We start from the raw sequence: 13,572 nt of genomic DNA, 5'->3' as shown, positions 1-13,572 counted from the left end.
TTGCTAGATTTCTTTTACTATTTAGTCTCTTGATGTTGCTTTATGCATGAATGGTTGGATTTAATAGAGTTATGGAAGTGCTATGGAACATAGTTATTACTATAGGAAGAACACCTATGCTAAATGCTTACTATTTTAATGTACAGGTCATAGTATTAGGGTGCTCTACTAAATTTTTATTGTTTTAATGTCCAGGTCACAATATTAGAGTCAAGGAATATGATAGGTGGACGTGTTTGTATATATTACTCCTTTGGATTCCTAGTTGACATGGGTGCCTTATGTTAAGCCAAGTGATATGGAGCCTAAAAGCATGCTTTTGCTTCTATGTAATCATCCTTAATGAGTAACTAAATTTCTGAAATATTTTCTTTTTTCAAACAAAGAAAAAATTGGTTTTGATTGAAATAGAGGATTATTCTCAGTTCATTCCTGTGCTTCAATGAATTCTGATTTCTGAAACCTATGTAACACTTATGTGTATCGCTTCCCACCCAAACAAGTATCTATTATCATCGATGGTATGATTTTATGCAGGCTACATGGTGTTTGTTAGAAAAATCATCTTGCGCCTCTGATTGGAAAATTAAGAGTCCCATTCTATCGTACTAGTGGAGATAATTCAATTTTATTTTATCGTTACATAGAGAGGTATGCTCCAAAAATTTGGGTAATTCTATGAAGTGCCTCTAATCCTTTGAAAACCTTGTGTTAAGAACAGAGATAGACAGAAGTACAAGCCCTAGTTAGCCTATATTGTAAAATTAAAAGCGAAAAGTTCCAAGAGTTTCATGTTCAATCTCTTCCGAGCTTCCTCAATTTTAGAGGAAACTAGGTGCCCATTTTTCTAACGTACTAGAACATGCTTTCTGCCCCTCTTTTCTTCCCTGGCGAACTATGCATCGTCAGGATCCTTTCGAAATTGTGCCTCAATCTTTGGGGTGGTAGATGACAAAACTCAACCCCATTGTTAGGAATCCAAAGAAAAAGGGCTTTACCATTTCAATATGAATCCAAATTTTTTTTTGTCACCTATGCAATTCCATAAGTAGTTTCAATTTTCCACCTTATTTTTCTACTTTTTCTCTATCTTTCTATGACACACCTCCATAGAAGGGAATCAATAGGAAATTTCTGTTATTTTTTTTACCATATCCTCTCCCTTTGCCACTTCTTCCACCATGATTTCTATGACCATACCCTCCCCAAGATGATAAATGAGATTCCATCAAAATAATATATGAGAGTAAGAAACAGAAGACAAATAGTGAGTTTTGAGTGTTGTTCTGCTGGAAAAAACTTTGTTTCTCTCTTCAAATCTACTTGCAGAAGTTGTTTTTTAGTGTTGTTCAACCAAACTTGTCCACCCTAAGCTATTCTCATTTATGTTGTCCAAATCGGCTCTCCAAAGTATGAAACTGGAAAATGTGATGAATTGGGTTTGAAGTAATTTTGTAGAGAGCTAGGGGGGAATTCTGATAAATAGGGGGCCCATGCCTCCTTATATGCCATTTGGTGTGGGGAGGACATGTGGGCCCATTCTACTTGTTCCCTCCAAAATCAGTAAGGTATTTTACAACTTTATTTTTTATTTTATGCAGGAAATGTTTCTCATGCTAATCCATGCTTTTTCCTTCAGATTATGATGTGAATCCATAAATTTTCATTTCTAATACAAACTGGAAACCCGTTTTCTAGTATAGGATGGTGATTCCAAGGGTAGAAAACTATCTAGGATTCGTCATGTATTTTTAATATTTTATTGTCATTAAAATAAGTAGTATATTTATGTTTAATATGCCTTCAAATTATAATATGTCTAGTAGAAATGGTACTTATATAATGTATGTTATGATAATATAATTCACAGATGAAGGCTAGAGCCTGGAAAGCAATCTAATATTTTCTATGAAATATTTCCAACAAAGTAAAGAGGTTCTCAAAATTGCATTCTTGAAAGTATCTCATATGGTTGACTATCTCCAAATCAGATGACACCTTGATCTTAGGTTATATTCTATTTTCTTGGAGTTAGAATTTATGGGACTTGCTCTACTCCTATGTTTACATGTTTTTCTTATGGGTGAAAGTCAAGATCAATTAAAGAAAGTTAAACATGTTGTTCAACATGCAGGTTTTGCAGCTTACCATTTTGCCCTTGAGACCTGTTTCCTTGCAAATGAAGGTGCCACCTTACTTGAACTTCCCTTGAAATCACAATAACTATTGCATTTCAATAAAAAGAATTAAGTTTAAATGGATAAATTTATAAGATACCCCATTTTGTTGTTCCTATTCAAGAACAAAACCAGCGAGGAGAAATTAAAATTATGAAAATGTATAAGACATTGTCAATTATATTTTCCTTACGAGATGACCCTCTGATTGATAACAATAAGGGAGATTCCAAAACACCTCTTACTAGTGGAGGGATAGGGCCACCTATATCACATGTTACTAGTAAATCTAGTTCTGATGGAACCAGTCTTGTTTAAGAAGAAATTGTTTTTAAGAAATCCTCCATATGAGTTACATGTGATCAACTTACAGGCAGGGAAAATTTTAAGAACCCCCCCAAATTTACATGTATAACAAAGGGGGGAATCTCCATGGTATATAGGAAAAATGGAAGGCGATTCTATCAATAATATGATATGTATATATACCCGGATGAGGGTGGCATTCAATGCTATTAATGGGATGCCGCACAGAGCAGGCAGCTGGCCTGGCACCTGGCTGGCGGATGGCCCTCAAGTCATGTGCCTCGGGCTAGCAAATTCTTTTAAGGGCACACGAAGTTAATTCGTTGCAGTTTGGAATGATGGTCTCGCAGTTAAGCATTAATGCACGCCTGGTTCATGCACACACAGGTCAGTTCTTATGTATGGATCCATTTGTTGTTCAGGCAATAGTCACTGGTTTTATTTATCTCGGCACAGAACTCTCCCCGCACTCCTACCTGGTCCATCAAATTTGGAAGCTCGCCTGGTCTTGGAGACTCATTGGGCTCCTCTGCGCTCAAACTCTCACCTGCTTGCTACGCCTCAACCCCTCTCTCAGTCTATCTGTTCTCCCAAGCATGCCACGCCGCCGAGGTATCCCGCGCAGAGGAAGCAACACGGGAAACAGAGGCCGTCCCTCTCGTCCTGCACCACAGAACGTCATTCCCATCGCCTCAGCCTCCCCTTCTTCTCCGCCCCTGGGTCAAGCTAGGTCTCTTCCACATAACTCCTTTCAAACCTCTAGGTTTATGTTTCACAATAGGCTCAACAGGCCTGTATTGACGGCAAGCATCACCATTATTCTCGCGGAGGAGGAGAATAATCATGTCAGCTCGGCTCAAACCACTTCCTCTCACTCTCAGGAAGATAGTGTTATGCAAGGGGATATGGCAGGGGTGGTATTTAATGCTGACAGTATGCAGGAGGACACCCCTGTCTCTGAAGCACCTCGGCAGCCCATCGATCCGACTCAGAGTGAAATTCTGGCCTGTGGGCCGTCTCAGCGTGCAAGCTACATTCTCAATTTGGTGACCACTCCTGAAGGTGGCACAGAAGGAAATGATGACAATGGCTTCGTCACCTGGGTAGCCTCTTCCAGCCAAGTGGAGAGGGACACGCCTGACTCGCCACAGCATGCAGACTAAAGCCTGCTCTTCACTGACGGGTGGCATTCTTGCCTATGCGCTATGCAATTTAGATTTCGTGTCTTTGTTTCTAAGGCTATGGGTCTATGTCTGGTTTATGATCTTGTTCTAGGGTGTGGCAACAACCAATCTATGCTCTGTTTGTTGTTTCAACTGTGACTATGTTGGGTACTTTTGTGTTGTTTTTTTGGTCAATGGGTGGCATGATAGTATGAGTCCTGGTAAAATTTTTCAGTGTGTCGTGGCCCAAACAAAATATTTTGAAGGTTGTACTGTAAATTCGGCAGAAAGCTTGAATTGTAATATCTCTGAGTATCTGGTTGAGGAATGGCCTCAGCCTCCTCTGAGGTCTTGACCTCACTGTACATATCTTTTTCCTTTTTAATAGAATTAGTATTTACGAAGGAAAAAAAATATGATATGTATATATATGTTTTTTGGCGAAACTCTCACCAGGCATGGCGAATATTTTACTCAATTATAAAATCTTGTGTTTATTGAATACACAAATGAAATCATTGCATTTCTTTAAAATATCTTTTGAAATCAAAATTCCTGAAATTACATATCGATAACCTAGTGGGTGTAGGATAAAATTCACAAACCTAATACTATATATAAAACCAAGAAAAATTCAAATTCATCACTTCTAGGGACCTCGTAACCACCCTGCCAATACACAAGTATGTTCCTGTTTGCAATTAGAAAAGTTACCCAAATTACAATCTGTTTACTCCAGCATATGTTGGAAAGTTATAGAAGGATGACTAGTGCAATCAATCCATTCCTTTTAGCCCTGGATTTGTTTTAGTTTAAGTTTTAGTTTAAAACAGAAGTATACAAATATACTTGTCTAATGTCTATGATTTAACCATTCACCTTAAGATGTTTTTACAATATAATTTCCTAAGTCTATTTAATATCTTCATTATCATAAAAACCAACCTATATCCATCTTAACTCCACATCTACCACTCTTAGGGGGATGAAATCTATTTATCCCTCTAACCACTTGGTAGACCCAGAATTAAGATGGATCTAAGATGATAGAATTTCCACTTTAAATAGTCTATGCTCACATGAATACCATGGTATTACCATGGGTCAATACCATGGGTTATCATAAACGTGGAGCTTAAAAATTACTATTAGTATTTTATAAAAAATAATAAAATTTATAGTTTATTTTTATTTTATTTTTTATTTTAAACAAGCTAAAATGTTTAACATACATTAAATTAAAACATCCATTTTTACTCTTTATCGGATCAAATATTTTTTCACTCTATGCTAGTTTGCATATGATGATATTTCATACCTCTCGGGGGTTAGTAGATCCAAAGTAAAGATGGATCTATGCTGGTTTAATTCCCCCATTTAAATAGGCTACGTTCCAGGTGAATACCATGGGTCAATACCATGTGCCATTTTGGTGAATACCATGGGTCAATACCATGTGCCATTTTGGTGAATACCATGGGTCAATACCATGTGCCATTTTTATTTTTATTAATACTAATATTAGGGTTAATAATGTTTTTTTGCATGGTATTAATAACAATATAGTCCACGGGATTTGTCCCATAGTATTTTTCCCATAGGTTTCACTTAAATATAATGCATTTTTTCAGTGTTCGTAAATATAAGGTGACTTATGGAGTAAATATAAAAAATGTTTTATTTGTTTACCATACCTCTCGTTTATTTATATTTTTATTAATTTACCATAGCTCTTTTACAAAAGTGGTATTTGGTCCATAGGATTCACTTAAATAAAACCTCTTTCTTGAGCCTTCATAAATAGAACGAGGGTTATGGACTAAATATAAAAGAGGTTTTATTTATTTACCATGCGTCTAGTTTATTTATATTTTTATTTATTTACCATACCTCCGCTTTGCTTATATTTTTATTTGTTTACACCCTTGCATGTATATAAGTTGACTTATGGAGTAAATATAAAAATGTTTTATTTATCTACATACGTCTCATTTATTTATATTTTTATTAATTTACCATACCTCTTTTATAAATATGGTATTTGGACCTTTGGCCCATAGGATTCACTTAAATAAAACCTATTCTTGAAAATGGGTGAATGGAAGGTTGTAACTCCTAATTTCAAGGGCTAAATTTACCTTTTTTACCCTCTCCCTTAAAATAAGGTGGGCTATTTGAGGTGATTTGTAAAAATGTACTATGATACAAAATATTCGCCCACTAAAAATTTAAAACGCCTTAATTTCGCCAAAGGGAACATTCGCCCTTAAAATTTTATATGCTTACAGGGGTATAGTGGAATATATATCCATATGGACAAATACCTTCCCTGATCTGGATTGTCAACTTCAATAAAAGCATATTCAAATGAAATTATATCCCTTGTGGTTCATATGGCGCAGTCACATCATATTTGGAACTTCAAGATAAGGAATGAAAGGATTCAGATTTGGCAAATGGTTTCATTGTTTTTGTTTCATCTAAGGTTAATCTTAATATCAAATAACAATAGAGGAGCTATCTGTGAAGGTGGCATGGTAGAATCAAGCAATAGCAGAAAAGTAAATGAAGTCCAAGGTTTCTACACAGGAGCAACTTTTAGGGAGCAGAAACCAAGAATGGGTTTTCTCTAAAGAAGACATTCCACCTTCTCCTCCTGGTCATCGAAGTATATTGGTTTTTTTATCAAGTCGTCGTGTGCTGAAGTGGACATTTTGTGAGCATTCACAACTCTTTCATATCAAGTATTATGGCAATTTTGACAAGTCATTAGGAAGGTACCTTCGGAATGATTTGTTTGACCGAGTAGGTTTTTACTTTATGTATTTTTCTTCTTCAATAGATTTTTCTTGCTAGCTTGTAGACTTTGAATTTACACAATAATATTTGGAAAATCTTGATGTAACAACATACCAAAAACATGCATAATTCCCGTTGTTTCTATAACGAACCCTCAGAAGCACACGTTCTTTTCTATACACGCCATCAAGGTAGCCTCACAATATCAGTAAGGTTGTTACCTTTACTATTGACATTATTTGGTGAAAATGAAGGAAAAAATATGGATATGGCATATGTGCTTCAAATTTGCACGAAAATATGGAATTCCATAAGTAACTTGATGAGTAGTCATCTGTGATGTTGCATGGGGTTTATCCCTTGGAAAATTCCTAGAGCTTATTTTATCTAATCATGCTGCAGCAAGTATAGTTGCAAGATGTGTTCATTCATTACATTGAGACTGCATTTTGTTTTATGGGTATGCTACTGAATTTGACTACTTTATATTTTTCAAGCAGTTTTCATGTTATTTTTTAATTTTGACCTTGTGATATCTTACATAATTTATGTAGCTCCTGATTTTTATAGAGCACCCATAATTGTGTATGATAATTAATGGCTATTCCATACTAATAAATTGGACCTACATTGTTCCCAAATTCAATGTGTCAAGTTTGGCAGTATGATTGCATGTTTTCGATATTCCTCCATCAATGTTCTACCTGTGCATTTTACACCTTCAAAATTAGGGTTCCATGATCCACATCAACAATATTGGCTAAGAAATGAAGCTGCACACGTACTTTATGATACAAATTGTACATATGGGTAGATGTTTACTAATTAATATATGCCTATCATACCTATTGTGTAGGACCCCAAAAATCCAAACTAATGTGCATTTTGATGAAAATGAGCAGGTTGCAGATAAAGTGGAAATGTTGTCTAGAGAGGTTTTTAATCTGCTCAGGCAGAAAATCACCACATCTAGATCTTTTTATTCTCGTATTAAGGGTCTTGAATCAAGGAGGAAAATTGCAGAGGTTGAAGGAATGTTTCATAAAGAGAGTTGAATTTGAGGTGATATTACAGATGTATATAATGGTTGTTTAGTGTAATTTAGGTTGTCTAACATGATAGTATGTTAGAATAATGTTTCCGCTCAATGAATATTTCCATATTTTTTATAGAAATTTCTTAGTTGGAAATCATTTATTCATAGGGTTCATTCTTTTGTTGCAATCTATCAAATTCAAACAAGTTTTGTTGCAAGAGGCCATCATTAGTGTTGGGCACATTGGAACTTGGAAGACATGTTACTAATATTTCAAAACTAAACAATATAAGGTTTCCTTTTCTTTATGAAGCGTATGAATATGATCATTGTCTTTTCCATTAAGATTCATTTCTTGGAGTGAAAAACTCTCTTTCCAAATTGGAATCTAGTCCATTGGAGGATTTTAAGACTCCACATAAGGAATATGATTCTAGCATAAATAAAAAAGTTGGACATCATCAGGGTAAAGTAAAACATAGTAACAATGTTAGTGGTGGGTTTGACATTCTGATGATAGAGGACATAGGCTCCACGGTTGATGGAAATTGTTTGGACAGAGCTATCTCTTTTGGGAATATTCAGTTCAAAGATATCCGAGATGGCAACAAGCATGTTTTAAATAATGGATATAGGTAGCTTTCCATGATTAGTAATGTGGAAAATTCCTACTTGTGCGACCATTTAGAGGAAATTGTGATTGTGAATGGAAATTATTAAATTGGCAAGAAGGTAAAAGAACCCAAAATATATGGATGTCATGGAAGGAGATCCAAACATTAGAGATTCATCCAATATAAATAATCATACCATGTTTCATACTTTTTACATGGAGAATGGTGAATGTGATACCATCATCCATGTTTATGAGATAATTACTTTTGAAACAGTTGATAGTAGGTACAATAGAAACAGTTTGGATGAAGATATGGAAACCTGTCAGAAACTGTCAGAGCATGATTCTCTTATCCTGGTTGATCTGTCAAATACATTAGATGCAACATGGATAGGTGAAGGACAATTAGTAATATCTCAAGTTGTATCTATGACATCACAAAGGCAGGAAGTTGGTTCTACCACTTTGTCTACTATTTCAAGTGGCAATGAATCTACAAACAAAAAATATTTTAATCTAGTTCAACCAACTGCAATAGGAGACAAGATGATGTCTAAATCTGCCTAAAACATGCATGATAACGGTGGAATGGAGATGCTTTAGAAAAGCATCCCTCCCTCACCAGTAAAATCATTAAATCTATTGGAAGAGTTTGGAAGCTACATCGGGGCTCCTATGTCAAACTTGCCAAAAATTTACAACAAGAGTTTAAAAGAAAATTTATTGGGGTCTATTAGAGTTAACTCTCAAAGAAGCTATACTCCTATGTTTGACTCATCAGGCAATCATCTAGGTGGTAATGGAGTGGGTAAGCTAATTTTACCAACTAACGTCAATGATATGGTTATTTTTGTTTATGATAATGAGCCAACAAGTATAATAGCTCATGCACTAAGCTCGCAAGAATATTAGGCTTGCCTATATGACAAGGTACATGATAGTGAGAAGAAAAAAGGAAATAGACAGGGAGAAAGAAAAGGAACATGCATATTTGTTTGGCATAGGTGGAGTTGTCTCAAATCCACTTTATATGTCAGATGGTTCCTTAGACTCGAGTAAAGTTATTTCCAAAGAGAGAAGTTCAAGATATGAGGATATTTACACATATGGCTCCAAAGGGAATGGGGCTTTATATTCATCACTATATGAAAATACACATGCAAAAATATCATTTCGTGATGAGGGTCCTCTAAGAAAAGTTAAGTACTTGGTAACCTGTTATTATGCAAAAAAAATTGATGCCCTTAGGAAAAGGTGTTTTTCAACATAGATGGACTTTAGATTGTCACTAAATCACTACAAGAAACGGGGACCTCAAGGAAGAAAGAGAAATGTGTCTTTTGCAAAATCCACGGATGAAACATTTATTATTAAGAGAGTCACGAGGACAGAATTGGAGTCTTTTATAAAGTTTTCCACAAAATATTTCAACTATCTATGTCATTGATTATGTTATGGAAGCCCCACATGTTTCGCAAAGATACTTGATATTTATCAGGTTGGATACTCATTTTATTGTATATTCTATATTTGGAAGTTACCTTTTGCAAAATCCTAGATAGTTTACTAGGCTTTGTTTCCTTCATTGTTTCTTTGCGTACTACATAATGTTCTTATCTTTCAGGTCACTATAAAGAATGCAAAAGGTGGCAAAGAGATTAGGATGAACTGATGGTAATGGAAAATCTGTTGTTTGGAAAAAATGTAACATAGGTTTATGACCTCGGGTTCTACTTACCCCCGTTACAATGCAGATTCATTAGGAAACAACAAAGCTCTTCTAGACCAAAATCTCTTAGGGACCGTGCCAACTGCTCCAATATTTCTTGGGAATAAAGCAAGCACCTTTTGGATAGAGAAATCTTGAATTATACTTCATTTCTCGTAGTAAATATAGTTACTGTTTTTCTTAATCAACATTAATTGTAATCTTAGTTTCAAATGTTTGTTTATCTATTCAGTTATCATGATTGTGTGCAATGTTTGTTTATAATAAATTAATTTCATGGATTATTCATTACTTGTTGGAGTTGATGAAGAGCATTGTGAGATGGTATTAGGTAATAATAGATTCATATAATGCTCAGTTTTGGTAAAATAGACTCATACATTTGCTTTGAAATATATTTTCTCATATTTGATTTTCCATTTTAGGTAACATTATCAATAATTTCAGTTTCTTGGGTCAAGGCATGTATTTATCAACGTTTCAGAGATGAATACACTAACTTTTTTTTTTGCTTTGTTTCAAATTTCAATACATGAAGTTTAGTTTACATTGGTGATAAGGACCACAGTTCTTGCTATGATGTCTTTTATGCAACAAAGTTGCCTAATGATGATATCCTAATCATTGCGACGATATTACAATTGACAAACTAAGCATTCTTTACCAGAGTTATATGCTCTTGATATTGCACTTTTATTGCAGAAACAAGCAACAAGTATTGGCATTCAAATCTTTCATTCTTTGTGACCATCATTTATGTGAATAGGTTGTGGGATCCTTGATTTCAAGGGTTTGGAGAAGCTCATTTTAAGTTCCTCATGTGGATCTAGCCATCAAATGAAGTAAAATGTGTGCATCTTCTTTTCCTTTTCCTTTTTATTTCTTCTAATAATATCTTCTGGTTCAATATTTTCTTTCATTTTCTAGTTGAATTACCTTCAATGCTCTAATATTGAACTTGTTTTATGCCATGAATAAATAATTCTGATTGATTTTAAAATGCCTCCTTGACTTATTTTTGCCAACCAACTACTTTTAAGTGTATTAACACCATTTTATGAGCTCAAAAGGTTTCTAAATTCATCATTGAAGGTGATATGATTTTGTTTGTCCTTGATGAGAAGCATTAATACATTTTCTTTCATGTTTTTATCCTTTAAATGGTTGGTAAATTGTAAGTTTGTTTTTCTTTTTTATTTTTATTTTTTATTTTTTTTTATTTCTTGTTTTCTTTTCCATGAAGGTAGATTGGGATTTTGGTCTTTATGCTCACTTTGTGTCCATGTTTTGCAGTGATTATCGAGAAATATGATGGTTGTTAGCGAGAGCCAATGGTTATCAAGAAAAAATGTGATCTTTAAACACATTTCGCCATTAATGGGAACATCCCCTATCATGGTTCATTAGATTGGTGGTACTATGATTTTGGTCTTCCATCTTTTACAGTGGCTAGATCTATTCATGGTTGTTAGTTAGAGACAGAGGTTATCAAGAAACAATGAACTTTAAACATGCTTCTCCATTAATGGAAACATCTCTTGTGATAGTTCATTAAATTGGTGGCACTACAGATAATCGACAATTGACCAATCCCAATACTGGCCAATGCCACTTTTATGTACTATGGATGCCATCTATGTTTAATGTACTTTAAACATCTTCACATTAGTAGATTTCATCGTTGGTTATTGCTTTTCTTATCATCTTTATTTTGCCGACTCTAATCCTATTCTCTGTGGATCTTGTTGCTATTCCCCTAGATCCATCCTTTCAAGTCTAATTTGTTAAAGGGTGCTAGCTCAATGGAAAACAATCTAAACTTTGAAACGGGAACTATAAACTCCAAACGGAAACACTAGCCAAAAAACCCCCAAAAGAACATGAAAAACAATGCTAAAAATGAAAAGTGTTGATGCTCGCATAACACTTTTTTTCTAGGGTAAATTTTCAACATGTTTTAAAAATGGTAGCGAAAACCATTTTTTGGTGCAAATAGCACCCTCAAAACAAAAAGTGTTGATGCTCGAATAACATTTCTCTTTTCTAGGGTAAATTCTCAACATTTTGAAATAATGGCTTAAAAGATTATATCATCACTCTGAAAATCATTAAGATTTCAAAATAATAATGAAAACATAAAATTAAAAATAAAAACAAAAATTAAAACAATGAAAAAAACACAAAAAAAAAAGTAAAAAAGTAAAAAAAAATAAAATATATAAAAACGACAAACAAAAAGATCAAATGTTAAAAAAAAAATAAAAAAAAAAAAATCAATCATAAAAATGTAAAAAAAAAGAAGACAAAAATAACCTATAAAAGATAAGAATAAAAAAACTAAAAAAATAAATTAAAACTATAAAGAAATAAATAATAAGAAAATTATATTTTCAAAAAAACTGTATATATATATATATATATATATATATATATATATATATATATATATATATATCTCGTAAAGCATAAAAAAAATGATTTTTTTTAAATTATGTCATAAACCATAAAATAAAATAAAATAAAATAATATATATATATTTTTTAAAGAACTATAAAATTAAGTAAAAAGAGAAAAATTTAAAAAAAACATTAACAAAAAAAACTAACTAGATCAAAAAATAAATTAAAAAAATAACAAAAACAACCAAAGAAAAATTAAAAAATTACTAAAAGTAAGATTAAAAGCATTTAAAAAAAGCTAAAATAACAAAAATATACTCAAATTAAAAACAAAAAAATCAAAAAACAAAACACACACACACATATATAGATATTCACATTAGAAAAAAAAAATATATATATATATATATATATATTATAAAAAATATATTTTATTTTTTATTTTTTTTTTATTTAAAAAAAATATTTAAATTATAGAGTTTAGGCTTTTGTGATCCATATCAAGTTTACAAAAGATTTTTCGGCGAAAATCACATGAAATATCATTTGTCGACGCGTTTCGAACCAACCAGTGTGGTTCATCGTCAGGACAAATGATATTTCATGTGATTTTTGCCGAAAAATCTTTTGTAAAAAATATTTAAAATTAAAAAAAATACATATCTCTGATTTAAAAAAAAATGCACATTTCTGTTTTTAAAAAAAAATTAAAAAATTAAAAAATTGCACCTGCACTCCAACCACTCGAGGGGTCGTGGCCCCAGGTGGTGGAGCTTGCCTATAGCTCCACCTCGAAACCACAAGTGGGCAGAATTTCATTTCTTTCTAAATCAGAAATATGTGTTTTTATTTTTAATTTTACATATTTAAAAAAGATTAAAAATATGTTTTTTTTTTTTTTTTTTTTTAATTTCGACTATTTTTTTTAAATCAAAAATATTTTTGTTTTCTTGGGTTTTTTTTTAAATGTTTTTAATCCATTTTTTCGTAAGCTTCGGTAGGACCTTCTCATTTTCAAGTTTTTACATGTCCATTATTCACCCCATTTCCAGGGAGGGTAACACAAGAATCGAACCCATGATCGAACCCAAGATCTCCAATTCGGTGAGACTTCATTTCCACGGCCATTGCCACGTGAGCTACCCCATGTGGAAAATTTTTTTTAATCTTAATTTTAGTAATTGCTTAATTTTTTTTGGGTCTTTTTTTTGCTAAATTTCAAGTTTTTTTTTTTTTAATAGTTTGTTTTTTAGTAATGGTTTTTAAAGATTTTCTATTTTTACTTACTAAATTTTATATTTTTTTTTTAAATTTGTCTTTTTCTTCCAAATTCTTTTATGGTTTAA

The 13,572-nt window shown here is 32.9% G+C and overlaps 2 pseudogenes; both read left to right on the top strand.

The window, feature by feature from the left end:
• The first annotated feature begins 6,211 nt into the window (after positions 1-6,211).
• On the top strand, positions 6,212-7,500 carry LOC149221325 (1-phosphatidylinositol-3-phosphate 5-kinase FAB1B-like; annotated as a pseudogene).
• A 1,519-nt stretch (positions 7,501-9,019) lies between these two features.
• Positions 9,020-10,608, top strand: LOC149221324 (1-phosphatidylinositol-3-phosphate 5-kinase FAB1A-like; annotated as a pseudogene).
• Positions 10,609-13,572: the final 2,964 nt, after the last annotated feature.

This window comes from Pinus tabuliformis, chromosome Q (assembly GCF_031772625.1).
Source record: "Pinus tabuliformis cultivar Carrire ecotype Pingquan chromosome Q, CPIR1, whole genome shotgun sequence".
NCBI classification, from domain to species: domain Eukaryota; kingdom Viridiplantae; phylum Streptophyta; class Pinopsida; order Pinales; family Pinaceae; genus Pinus; species Pinus tabuliformis.
The sequence above is the reverse complement of the archived record's forward strand: the minus strand, read 5'-3'. Positions and strand labels throughout refer to the sequence as shown.